The sequence below is a fragment of the Manis pentadactyla genome, chromosome 6, assembly GCF_030020395.1.
Source record: "Manis pentadactyla isolate mManPen7 chromosome 6, mManPen7.hap1, whole genome shotgun sequence".
In the NCBI taxonomy this organism is placed as follows: domain Eukaryota; kingdom Metazoa; phylum Chordata; class Mammalia; order Pholidota; family Manidae; genus Manis; species Manis pentadactyla.
Genome location: NC_080024.1, coordinates 43,748,757 through 43,762,572, shown reverse-complemented (window position 1 = coordinate 43,762,572; position 13,816 = coordinate 43,748,757). Strand labels below are relative to the sequence as shown.

The following is a 13,816-nucleotide window of genomic DNA, read 5'->3' as shown; positions in this document are numbered from 1 at the left end:
AGTGGCTTTATAGCAGAGAAACCTGAAAACCATGACCTTCACTCAATGAACTAAGCACATAAGTGGAACAAATTAACTACATCATCTCTTGATAAGGTATACTGAGAACACAGTATCATACCTATGGTATTCTGGTCAAATATGCTTAACCTGAATCTAATCACAAATAAATATTATACAAAAACAAAATGAGGGAAATTTGTCCAAGTAACTGGCCTCAGCCTAAAATTGTATCAAGAACAAAAGAAAAGATTAAGGAATTATTCCAAATTGAGAGTTTAAGTAGCTATGACTTTTTTAACACATGGTCCCACCAGATTGGGTCCTAGACTAGAATTTATTTATTTATTCAGCCACAATAGATGTCAATGGACAGTTGGTGAAATTTGAATGGGATCTTTGGATTAGATGATAACATGTCAAAGTTCTGGTTTTGATCAATGTACTACAGTTATACAGAGAACGTTTCTGCCTTTTAGTAATTACACACTGAAGTATTTAACAACAATAGTACATCATGCTTTCAAATTACTATTGAGAAAAATCTAATAGGGAATGTGTCTGAGAAGTTATACATATCTGTGGAAACAGAGAAAGAAGGAGAGAGAGGAACAGAGAGAACTAATGTATAATGTTCACAATTGGGAAACCTGGAATTTCACGTAAGTTTGATATTACTTCAATATTTTAAAAAACATAAGCATCAGAAAAATGTATAAAAGATCTTAATAAATGGGAGAGAGAAATTCCATAAATATCCGCAAATGGAAAGTGATTACCAGAGTGGAAGACTCAATACACTAATATCTATTAGCTTCAATGCAATTCCAAAAAAAATCTAAAGCACATTTTTTTGTAGAAATTTATCAACTGACTTATGAATTGATTCTAAAATTTATATATCATGCAGAGGGTCAATATATCTAAGGCTGTTTTGAAGTGGAAAAAGAAAGCTGGAAGTTGCACAATACCAGATGAATCAATAGTAATTAAGAGAGTGTGGTGTAGGTGCACGGACAGACATACAGCTCACTGAAATAAACAGAAAACATACTGATCCATATTTGGCACCTGACTGATGACAAAGTGCCACCCCGGCATTGAAATGAGGAAAAGTGGTCTTTTCAATAAATGGTGCTGGATCATTCATTTGAAATCCAGATGAAAAAATACCAATCTTCACTCCCACTATACAAAAGCATTAGAAAAACAGTATAGACCTAAATTTGAAAGTTAAAACATTAAAGCCTTTAGAAGTTAACATATGCAAATATCTTTAAGACCCTAGGATAGGCAACAATTTCTGAATAAGCATAGAAGTAAAATATTAAAAGAAACATGGGTAAACTGGATGTCATAAATTAAGAGATTCTATTCATCAGAAGACTCCATGAGAGTGAAAATGAAGCCACAGAGCAGTATTCACAAAACATGAAATAATAATGTATCCAAAAAGATAAAGAACTGCTAAGAGTCAATAATAAAAAACATCCCAGTAAAAAGTCAAAAATCTTGAACAAACTTCACAAAAGAGGATATACAAATAGCCAATTTCATACAAATATATGCAACATCATTAGTCATAAGAGAACTTTAATTGTATGCTTCATCTACCACTGCACATCTATCACAGGGTCCAAATAAAATAACAACATGATTCTATCAGTTGTTGGTGAGGATGTGGAGAAACAGAAACTTTACTATTGGTGGGAATGTGAATCAGAAATCCACTTTAGAAAACAGTTTGCAGCATTTACTAAAACTGGAAATATTTACATTACCCCCATCAGTTCTATTCCAGAATTACATGTACATTTGCATCAAAGAGTATGTGCAAAAATTTGTGTAGTATTTTGTAATATTTCCAAACTAGAAAGAACCCAAACGCCCATCAATAATGAGATGGACAAGTAAAGTCTGCCACATATATAAAGTGAAATACCGTTTGATTAACTACTCCTACATTCAGTGCCACAGATAGGATATTGATAAAATGAGACAAGCACAAATGATACATATGTTAGATTCCATGTATGTAATAGATTAAACGTTCAAATTTCATCTATAGTCGTAGATGTCTGAATATTTTGTTTGGAGACATCATCAGTAGAGAAATTTGGTGTGTTGATAATGTTCTAGGTTTTGATCTAAGTGACAATTACATGGGTGAGTTCATTTTTAGTTCATTTCATAGAGATACATGTTTAATATCTGCATTTTACTGGATGTGTATGTTTCAACAGAAAAATTAAATTAACAATAAGATATCAAGCCCCAACTTACACATAGTTTGGTCAGCTCCAGTGCAATCTGTGGCTCAAGGAAGATTGATGGCACTAAGTCAGCAGAAATCTATTTATTTAATAAGATAAAGGAGCTGTTATACTTTTGAAAACAAATATCAAAATGTGAAATGCAAATTGATGGCAATGCATGAAGCTCAACATTTAACTAAGAAAACTTTTTAATTTTATGTCTCATCATTTTAAGATTAGCATATTCATACTCAAAGTTTATGACTTGGACTGACTTTTATTCCCAAGCTACAAATCCAGGGGTAAAAGTTGGAAAGGAATTACTTAAACAGTGCCATATTAAAGTTCCAATCACTTATTGTTTGAATACTTATATTTCATTTTATTATAGTAACAATACATAAAACATCATGTTCTAGAAATAAGATGATAAAATGCTTATCAAATATAAAGAAAATATAATTGTACTAGATTATCTCTTGTGTACTTGCCTCTAACATAAATCTTGGTAAGGATAAGAATTACTATTTCTGGAATCTTCCCTTTAGGGCGGTAGGTTAGAATTTGCCAATGAAAGTAATTTGTGTGAGATATGAAAGGCAGAAGTGAAGCAAAAGTCATTATTTTCAGAGATCTGTTATGGTGCCTTAATCAGTGACTTTGCAGATGACTTTACAAGCTCACACTGTCCCATTGTGGCAGACATTGCAGATCTTTCCATAAACTCTTTCTTCATGTTCCCAACTTTGGCCTGGACACATCCCATTACTGGACTTCTTGAACACCAGCTTTTCCTACCACTCCTGTGCTTTAGGCCAAGGTTGTTTCACTGACCATCCAGCTGCAGCATTCCAGTCGATACTAGCTCTTGTTGCCTTTGTGTAAGTTCTAATTCCTTTTATTAAACCTTCATGTCTATAAAATTTCAATGACTCACTTTTACTAACTGAGAAGTCACTTTGATATTTCTTATATTGAAATTTTCCAATGTTATTGCCACATTCACGTTTTTTATTAAAAGAATGATATAATTACTGACAAAATAAGTACAATGTATGAATGTGGGCAGTGAAGTAATATTTTCTGTATTCTATATGCCAACTTTAGATTTCTTTAATGGGAATACTTTTAATAACGCAACAATCTTCCTACTTGTAAAGATGAGTCAGTCTCCTTCCTTTATCACTTTAAAAGTCTTTGAAAACTTCATCAGTTGGTTAACAAACTTAAATTACTCCAGGAAAGACTTTTTTTTTAATTATTGCACTTTATGAAGGCTACAGGAAGTTACTTACAATAATTTTGGTACTGAAATATATTTTATGAAGCATAATAGCTATAGATGTTAAAATTTTGCAGTGTGAGCATTTTCCGATGTTAGAACAATGTCAATTAGCAAAGGTCAAAATGTGTTATTTATGATTAGCTGCAAATTAGAAATTTAAAGTACTATCTGAGTATCTTTGGACACCAGATATTCATGGGTATCATATGAGTTTAGTAGTGAAATAGTCTCGAATAGATGTGATCAAAATACTATCTTTCTAATAATACTAATACTGATACTAATTTTTTATAAAATTTGATAAGACTAAGTTACATAAACCTGCATAATTTGAATTAAAAATTAATGAGGAAAGTGAAAGTTTCCCAAAGAAATTTTAATTTTATGGTCACAGGTAGGCATTATCTGTTCAAGTTCTCACAACCATTCTTGCTTAAATAGGAAAGAAAAAAACCATATTAAAAAGAGGCAGAAAACAACACTTATTGGACTCTACAGCTCCTTTACATATGCTATTTCATCTTTTTAATACCATAATTATTTAAAATAGAGATTATTAGAGTTGCCATTATGAATTAAAGGAACTGAGGTTCATAGCTGAATCAGTGAAAAGTTGGTAAAGGTGAACTTAAGACTATTTTCTACAAAAGCATGTTGGGACTTTTTTTTTTAGAGTGACAAAGTAAATTATTTTTGTAAACACAATTATATGTAAGAACTCTGAAGTGAGATAGAAATCACTTTCTAATTCTATGAACTTGAACAAGTTATTGACCCTGAGGAGGAACAAAGGATTCCATTTGCATTCCAGATTTACATGATTCAGAGATCTTATCCAATATAAAGTTTTCCTAATAATTTTAAGGATATAATCAAGAAGTATAGGTAATGCAAGAAGAGGTATTGGATCCTGACTGCATCCACCCTGGCCTTTTTTTTTCAAATTATATAATATATATATATATACACACAAACTGTCAGTTATATACATCATATACATGATCTATATCATTTAACAATGATACATACACACACACATATATATATATGTCCATAGATTAATATAACAATTATATGTACATATCAGACTAATGGATGAGGTACTTAAGGAAGACATGCAGGTCACCACACAGATCAGTTAGCATTTAAGGTATGGAAATCTCCATTTTATACTAAGAAAGCTACATACTTTACGTGACATTTTCCAAGGAGCCATGACACATAAATCCTTATAGCAATTATTATTATCATTACTGGCTACACTATTTACATTGGGAGTTTACAAAGGATTGACAATAATGTAGTGGGAGCTAAGATGTACTTAGTTTTGTATGTTGTAAAACTCAGAACTGTTGGCATTCTCTTGCATTCATTTAAGATCTAATCATTTAGTGGGAAGTATCTTCTCAGGAACCATATGTTAAAAAAAAAGTTAAATAAAAGGCATCCAGATTGGTAAGGAAGAAGTCAAACTGTCACTGATGGCAGATGACATGATATTGTGCATTGAAAATCCCTAAAGAATCCACTCCAAAACTACTAGAACTAATATCTATATTCAGCAAACTTGTAGGATACAAAATGAATGCAAAAAAATCTGTTGCATTCCTACATACAATGAACTAGCAGAAAGAGAAATCAGGAAAACAATTCCATTCACAATTGCATCAAAAAGAATAAAATACCTAGGAATAAACCTAACCAACAAAGTGAAAGACCCATACTCTCAAAATGACAAGACACTCACAAGAGAAAGAAGACACCAATAAATGGAAACACATCCCATGCTCATGGATAGGAAGAATTCATATTGTCAAAATGGCCATGCTGCTCAAAGCAATCTACAGATTCAATGCTATCCCTATCAAAATACCAACAGCATTCTTCAATGAACTAGAGCAAATAGTTCTAAAATTCATATAGAACCATAAAAGGCCCTGAATAGCCAAAGCAATCCTGAGAAGGAAGAATAAAGCTGGGGAAATTAGGCTCCCTGAATTCAAGCTCTACTGCAAAGCCACAGTAATCAAGATAATTTGGTACTGGTACGAAAACAGACCCATAGACCAGTGGAACAGAACAGAGTCAGATATAAGCCAAAGTAACATACAATAAAGGAGCCATGGATAAACAATGGGGAAATGACAGCCTCTTCAACAACTAGTGGCAAAACTGGACAGCTACATGTAAGAGAGTGAAACCGGATTACTGTTTAACTCCATACACAAAAGTAAACTCAAGATGGCTCAAACACCTGAATGTAAATCATGAAACCATAAAACTCTTAGAAAGAAACAGGCAAAAATTTCTTGAATATAAACATGAGCAACTTTTTCCTGAACACATCTCCTCGGGCAAGGGAAACAAAGTAAAAAATGATCAAATGGGACTACATCAAGCTAAAAAGCTTTTGTACAGCAAAGGGCACCATCAGTAGAACAAAAAAGGCATCCTACAGTATGGTAAAATATATTTATAAACGACATATCTGACAAGAGGTTAACATCCAAAATATATAAAGAAGTCACATGCCTCAACACCCAAAAAGCAAACAACCCTAATAAAAAATGGGCAGAGGATATGAACAGACAATTCTTCAAAGAAGAAATTCAGATGACCAAGAGGCACATGAAAAGACACTCCACATTGCTAATTATCAGGGAAATGCAAATTAAAACCACAATGAGATATCACCTCACACCAGTTAGGATGGCCAACATAGAAAAGACTAGGAACAACAAATGCTGGTGAGGATGCAGAGATATGAAGGTTCCTCAAAAAACTAAAAATAGAAATACCATTAGATACAGAACCAGAAAAATCTCAATACCTCTCAAAGGAAAAGTAAACAACAGACACTGATACTAAGCCCCAAGATGACCCAATGTTGGAATTATCAGAAAAAGATATTATAAATTCAATTATTATAAAAATCCTGAAAGCAAGGAAAATACACTTAAAAGGAATGGAAAGATAGAAATATTTTCATGAAAGAAATAAAGACTGAAGAAGAACCAAATGGAAACTAAAAATGAATCATAGTCCTAAATGTCAAGTATACAGCATAAAATTATAAAACTCTTCATATAAAACAGGAGAAAATCTTCATAAACTTGGATTAAAGAAAGATTTATTAGATTAAAAAAACATGATCCATAAAAGAAAAAATAGATAAATTGTACCTCATCAAAATTTAAACTTTAATCCCATAAAAGAATTAACAGACTATTAACAGAATGAAAAGACAAGCCACAGTGTGGAAGAAAATATTTACAATCACATAAATGACAAAGGAATTGTGTCCAAAATATGTAAAGATTTCAAAAGTCAACAATAAGAAGTCAACCAACTAGTAAAACAATAGGTGAGATTTGAAGACACTGCATCAAAGATATACAGATAGAAAGTCTGACATGACATGAAAACACATGAAGAGATGCCCAACATCATTAGTTATTAGTGAAATGAAAATTAAAACAATGAAATCCCATTATAAATTGCTATTAAAGTGAAATAAAAAATACTGATAACATTAGAGTGCTGACAACTAAAACTTTCATAGATTACTGATTGAAAAGCAAAATAGTCTGGAAACTCTGAGGCTTCTACACAGTTGGTGAGAATGTCAATTGGTGCAGCCACTGTGGAAAGCAGTATGAAGGTTCCTTAAAAAACTAAAAATAGAAATACTGTAAGGCCCAGTAAGTCTACTTCTAGAATTAAGCCAAAGAAAACAAAATTCCTGATCTGAGAAGATATGTACAACACTATGTTTATGGCTGCATTATTTACAATACTAAACTTATGAAAGCAACCTAAGTGTCCATCAATAGATGAATGGACAAAGAAGATGTGGTACATACACACAATGAAATATTATTCAGCCATAAAAAGAAAAGAAATCTGCCATTTTCAACAATATGGATAGATCTGCAGGGTATTATGCTCAGCGTAAAAAGCAAGGTGGAGAAGGGAGAGATTAAAGATGGTGGCATGAGAGGTGAAACAGAAACCTCCTCCCAAAACCACATATAATAAGAAAATATAGTAAATACATCAAATCCTGAAAGAGCAACAGAAAAGAAGGCTGTGACAGACTGTCTACACCTGGGAAAACGAGCAGACTTCAAGGAAAAGGGTAACATAACAAAGCTGTGATCGAGAGGGACCCAAGCCCTTCCCCCACCCCAGCTCACCACAGGAAGGAAGAGAAATGGAACAGGGAAGAGATGGAGGCATAGGACTGCTGAACACCCAGCCCTGGAGATCTGCTCTGGAAGCACAAACCTACATTGCATGGTGCTCTGGAGAAAGTGGGGTTGGAGAGATTGAGCATCCAGACATTTGTGGAAAACAGGAATCCACATCTGGCCACTCCAGGATAAAAGAAAGGCAGGCAGTCTGAGAAATTTCTGAAAGCGAGAGGGCTGCTAAAGGCTCAAGGATTGCACAGACCTTGCTGCTCAGAAGAAAGGACACGTAGACAAAACTGTCCGGATGCACTCTGCCTAGCAGGTTGGGAACTTTCAGGAGCTTCAGGTGCTCCAACCCCCTGGTTGGCTACACAGCTCCGAGGCCCCCCACTGTAATGTGAAGCCTGCTGCACCTTCCTCCCAGCCAGCACTGGCTCACAAACTGGCTGCCCCACCAATTGTGCCAGGCCAGCCAGAGGGAAGCCTTGCCTATGGCAGCTACAAGTGCAAAGCACAGAGGCTTCTCCCTTCATGCTCAGCCCACTGGCCATGGCAGTAGAGACAAGCACTGCAGCTGGGAAACAAGAAGGACCTCTTCCCTCCCAACAGGCACCAGTGCCACTCCCCTGCAACCCCTGACATCGCTCAAGGGGCTGAGCAGCTCCAGAGAGTAGAGCTTCTGGTCACTAGAGGGTGCCGCATACAAATATGAAATGTCAAAGGAAACTGGTTCAAATTAAAATCCCACAAACACCAGAAAACGGGCCAAGTGAAACTGAATTCATCAATCTTCCTGAAAGAGATTTAAAAATAAGAATTATAAACATGCTCATGAAGGTACATAAAAATATTCAAGAACTCAGGGAAGAACTCAGAAGTGAGACTCAATTATTAAGGAATAAATATCTGAAATAAAACATACAATGGAGGGATTTAAAAGCAGATTAGGATTTAAAAGCAATTATTAAGGAATAAATATCTGAAATAAAACATACAATGGAGGGATTTAAAAGCAGATTAGATACAGTAGAAAAGACAGTAAATGGAATGCAACTTAGAGAACAGGAATACAAAGAAGTTAAGGCAAAGAGAGAAAAAAGGATCTCTAGGAATGAAAGAATATTGAGAGAACAGTGTGGCCAATCCAAATGGAAATATATTCACATTACAGGGGTAACAGAAGAAGAAGAGAGAGAAAGTGATAGGAAGTGCCTTCGAGGAGGTAACTGCTGAAAACATCCTCAATCTAGGGAAGGAGATAGTCTCTCAGGCCGTGGAGGTGCACAGATCTCCCAACACAAGGGACCCAAGGAAGACAACACCAAGACATATAATGATTGAAACAGCAAAGATCAAGGATAAAGACATAGTATTAAAAGCAACCAGAGAGAAAAAAGATCACATACAAAGGAAAACGCATAAGGCTATCATCAGATTTCTCACCCAAAACCTTACAGGCCAGAAGGGAGTGGGATGATATATTTAATGCAATGAAGCAGAAGGGCCTTGAACCAAGAATACTCTACCCAGAAAGATTATCATTTAAATTCGAAGGATTAAACAATTTCCAGATAAGCAAAACCTGAGAGAATTTACCTCCCACAAACCAACTCTGCAGTGTATTTTAGAGGGAGTGCTTTAGATGAAAGTGTTCCTAAGGCTAAATATCTATGACCAGTAGAAATAAAACCACAGTAGAATAAGTAGACCAATTAATTACTAAGCAGATGCAAAATGAAATCACCCACCCCCAAAGTCAGTAAAGGGAAACACAGAAAGTACAAAATTTCAGAAAACACAGTAAAGGGAAAACACAGAAAGTACAAAATTTCAGAAATTTACAGTTGTATCAAAAAGAATAAAATACCTAGGAATAAACCTAACCAAGGAAGTGAAAGACCTATACCCCAAAAACTACAAGACACTTAATGAGAGAAATTTAAAAAGATACCAATAAATGGAAATGCATCCCGTGCTCATGGGTAGGATGAATTGGGGAACAGAAGTATACCTAACATATAAAGAATGCAGGAGAAAAAGGAGGGGAAAAAAAGAACCTTTAGAATGTGTTTGTAATCGAATACTGAGAGAGATAGTAGGGAAGTTACCACTGAACCTTTGGTAACCACGATTCTAAAGCCTGCAATGGCAATAAGTACATTTGTATCGATAATCACCCTAAATGTAAATGGTCTGAATGCACCAATCAAAAGACACAGAGTCACTCAATGGATTAAAAAAAACAAGACCCATCTATACACTGCCTACAAGAGACTCACTTCAAACACAAAGTTATACACAGACTAAAAGTGAAGGGATGGAAAAAGATATTTCATGCAAACAATAGGGAGAAAAAAGCAGGAGTTGCAGTACTTGTATCAGACAAAATAGACTTTAAAACAAAGAAAGTAGCAAGAGACAAACAAGAACATTATATAACGATGAAGGGATCTCTCAAACAAGAGGACATAAACATTATAAAAATCAATGCACCCAACACAGGAGCACCAACGTAGGTACACAAATACTAACAGAATTAAAAGAGGAAATAGAATGCAATGCATTCATTTTAGATTTCAACACACCACTCACTTTAAAGGTCAGACCAACCAGACAGAAAATAAGTAAGCAGCCATATACACATTCTTCTGAAGTGCACATGGAACATTTTCTAGAATAGATCATATACTAGGCCACAAAAAAGAGATTCAGTAAATTCAAAAACAGTGAAATTGTACCAAGCACCTTCTTAGGCCACAAAGGTATGAAACTAGAAATAAGTTAGACAAAGAAAACAAAAAAGCTCACAAACACATGGAGGCTTATTAACATGCTCCTAAATAATCAATGGATCAATGACCAAATAAAAACAGAGATCAAGTAATATATGGTGACAAATGACAACAATAAATACTGCAAAATCTGTGGGATGCAGCAAAGTCCGTGCTAAGAGGGAACTATATTGCAATACAGGTCTACCTCAGGAAAGAAGAACAATCCCATATGAACAGTCTAAACACACAATTAATGAAACCAGAAAAAAGAAGAATAAATGAGGTCCAAAGTTAGTAGAAGGAGGGACATAATAAAGATTAGAGCAGAAATAAATATAATCAAGAAGAATTAAACAATTGAAATAATTAATGAAAGCAGCAGCTGGTTCTTTGAGAAAATAAGTGAAACAGATAAACCCCTGCCCAGATTTATCAAGACATAAAAAGAGAGTCTACACACATAAAAAGAATCAGAAATGAGAAAAGAAAAGTCACTACAGACACCACAGAAATATGAGAATTATTAGAGAATACAAGAAAAATTATATGGTAACAAACTGGATAACCTAGAAGAGGACAACTTTCTAGAAAAATACAACCTTTCAAGCCTGAACAGGAAGAAACAGAAAATCTGAATATACCAATTTCCAGCAACGACATTGATTTGGTAATGAAAAAACTACCTAAGAACAAAATCCCTGGACCAGATGGTTTCACTGCTGAATTTAGTGAATACTTAATACCCACACTCCTTAAAGTTTTTCAAACAGAGGAAGAGGAGGGAATACTTCCAAACTCATTCTATGAGGCCAGCATTACCCTAATACCAAAACCAGGCAAAGACACCACAAAAAAAGAAAATTACAGACCAAAATCCCTGATGAACATACATGAAAAAACACTCAACCAAACATTAGCAAACTGAATTTAAAAATACATCAAAAAGATAATCCATCATGATCAAGTATAATTTATTCCAGGGATGCAAGAATGGTACAATATTAGAAAATCCATCAGCATCATATACCACATCAACAAAAAGAAGGACAAAAACCACATGATCATCTCCATAGATGCTGAAAAAGCATTTGACAAAATTCAACAATCATTCATGATAGAAACTCTCAACAAAATGGGCAGAGAGGGCAAGTACCTCAACATAATAAAGGCCATATATGACAAACCCACAGCCAATATCATACTTAACAGTGGAAAGCTGAAAGCTTTTCCTTTAAGATTGGGAACAAGACAAGGATGCCCACTGTCCCCACTTTTATTCAACATAGTTCTGATATTCAATCAGAAAACACAAAGGAATAAAAGGCATCCAGATTGGTAAGGAAGAAGCTAAACTCTCACTGTTTGCAGATGACATGATATTTTACATAGAAAACCCTAAGGAATCTACCCACAAACTACCAGAACTAATAACTCAGTTTAGCAAAGTTGCAGAATTCAAAATTAATACACATAAATCTGTTGCATTCCTATATACTAATGATGAATTATCAGAAAGAGAAATCAGGGAAACAATTTCATTTACAGTTGTATCAAAAAGAATAAAATACCTAGGAATAAACCTAACCAAGGAAGTGAAAGACCTATACCCCAAAAACTACAAGACACTTATGAGAGAAATTTAAAAAGATACCAATAAATGGAAATGCATCCCGTGCTCATGGGTAGGATGAATTAATATTGTCAAAATGGCCATCCTGCCTAAAGCAACCTACAGATTCAATGCAATCCCTATCAAAATACCAACGGCATTCTTCAATGAACTAGAGCAAACTGTTCTAAAATTCATATGTAACCACAAAAGACCCCGAATAGCCAAAACAATCCTGAGAAGGAAGAATAAAGCTGGGGCAATCATGCTCCCCTACTTCAAGCTCTACTACAACACCAGAGTAATCAAGACAATTTGGTACTGGCATAAGAACAGACCCATAAATCAATGGAACAGAATAGAGAGGCCAGATAGAAACCCAAGCATATGTGGTCAATTAATACATGATAAAGGAGCCATGGATAATCAATGGGGTAATGACAGCCTCTTCAACAACTGGTGTTGGCAAAACTGGACAGCTACAAGTAAGACAATGAAACTGGATACACAAAAGTAAACTCGAAATGGATCAAAGACCTAAATGTAAGTCATGAAACCATAAAATTCTTGGAAGAAAACATAGGCAAAAATCTCTTGAATATAAACATGAGAAACTTTTTCCTGAATGCATCTCTTCAGGTAAGGGAAACAAAAGCAGAAATGAACAAATGGGACTACATCAAGCTAAAAAGCTTCTGTACAGCAAAGGACACAATCAGTAGAACAAAAGGCATCTTACAGTATTGGAGAATATATTTGAAAATGACATATCTGACAAGGGATTAACATCCAAAATATATAAAGAACTCACATGCCTCAATACCCAAAAAGCAAATAATTCTGTTAAATAATGGGTGGAGGATATGAACAGACACTTCTCCAAAGAAGAAATTCAGATGGCCAACAGGCACATGAAAAGATGCTCCACATCACTAATTATCAGGGAAATACAAATTAAAACCACAATGAGATATCACTTCACACCAGTTAGGATGGCCAACATAGAAAAGACTAGGAACAACAAATGCTGGTGAGGATGCAGAGAAAGGAGAACCCTCCTACACTGCTGGTGGGAATGTAAGCTTGTTCAACCATTGTGAAAAGCAATATGGAAGTTCCTCAAAAAACTAAAAATAAAAATACCATTTGACCTGGAATTCCACTCTTAGGAATTTACCCAAAGAAAACAAGTTCTCAGATCCTAGAACACATATACAGCCCTATGTTTATTGCAGCACTATTTACAATAGCCAAGATATGGAAGCAACCTAAGTGTCCATCAGTAGATGAATGGATAAAGAAGAGGTGGCACATATACACAATGGAATACTATTCAGCTATAAGAAAACAAATCCTACCATTTGCAACAACATGGATGGAGCTAAAGGGTAGTATGCTCAGTGAAATAAGTCAGGCAGAGAAAGACAAGTACCAAATGATTTTCCTCATTTGTGGAGTGTAACAGTGAAGCAAAACTGAAGGAACAAAACAGTAGCAGACTCACAGACTCCAAGAAGGGACCAAGGGTTACCAAATGGGAGGGGTAGGGGAGGGCGGGTGTGGAGGGAGGGAGAAGGGGATTGAGGGGTATTATGATTAGTACACATGATGTCAGTGGGGAGTCATGGGGAAGACAGTGTAACACAGAAGACAAGTAGTGACTCTGTGGCATCTTACTATACTGATGGACAATGACTTCA

General features: G+C 35.0%; 1 protein-coding gene across 1 annotated transcript in view; it reads left to right on the top strand.

Annotated features, from left to right (window-relative positions):
• WDR75 (WD repeat domain 75) overlaps positions 1-13,816 on the top strand; it is a 104,681-nt gene that overhangs the window by 59,757 nt on the left and 31,108 nt on the right. The window lies entirely within an intron of this gene.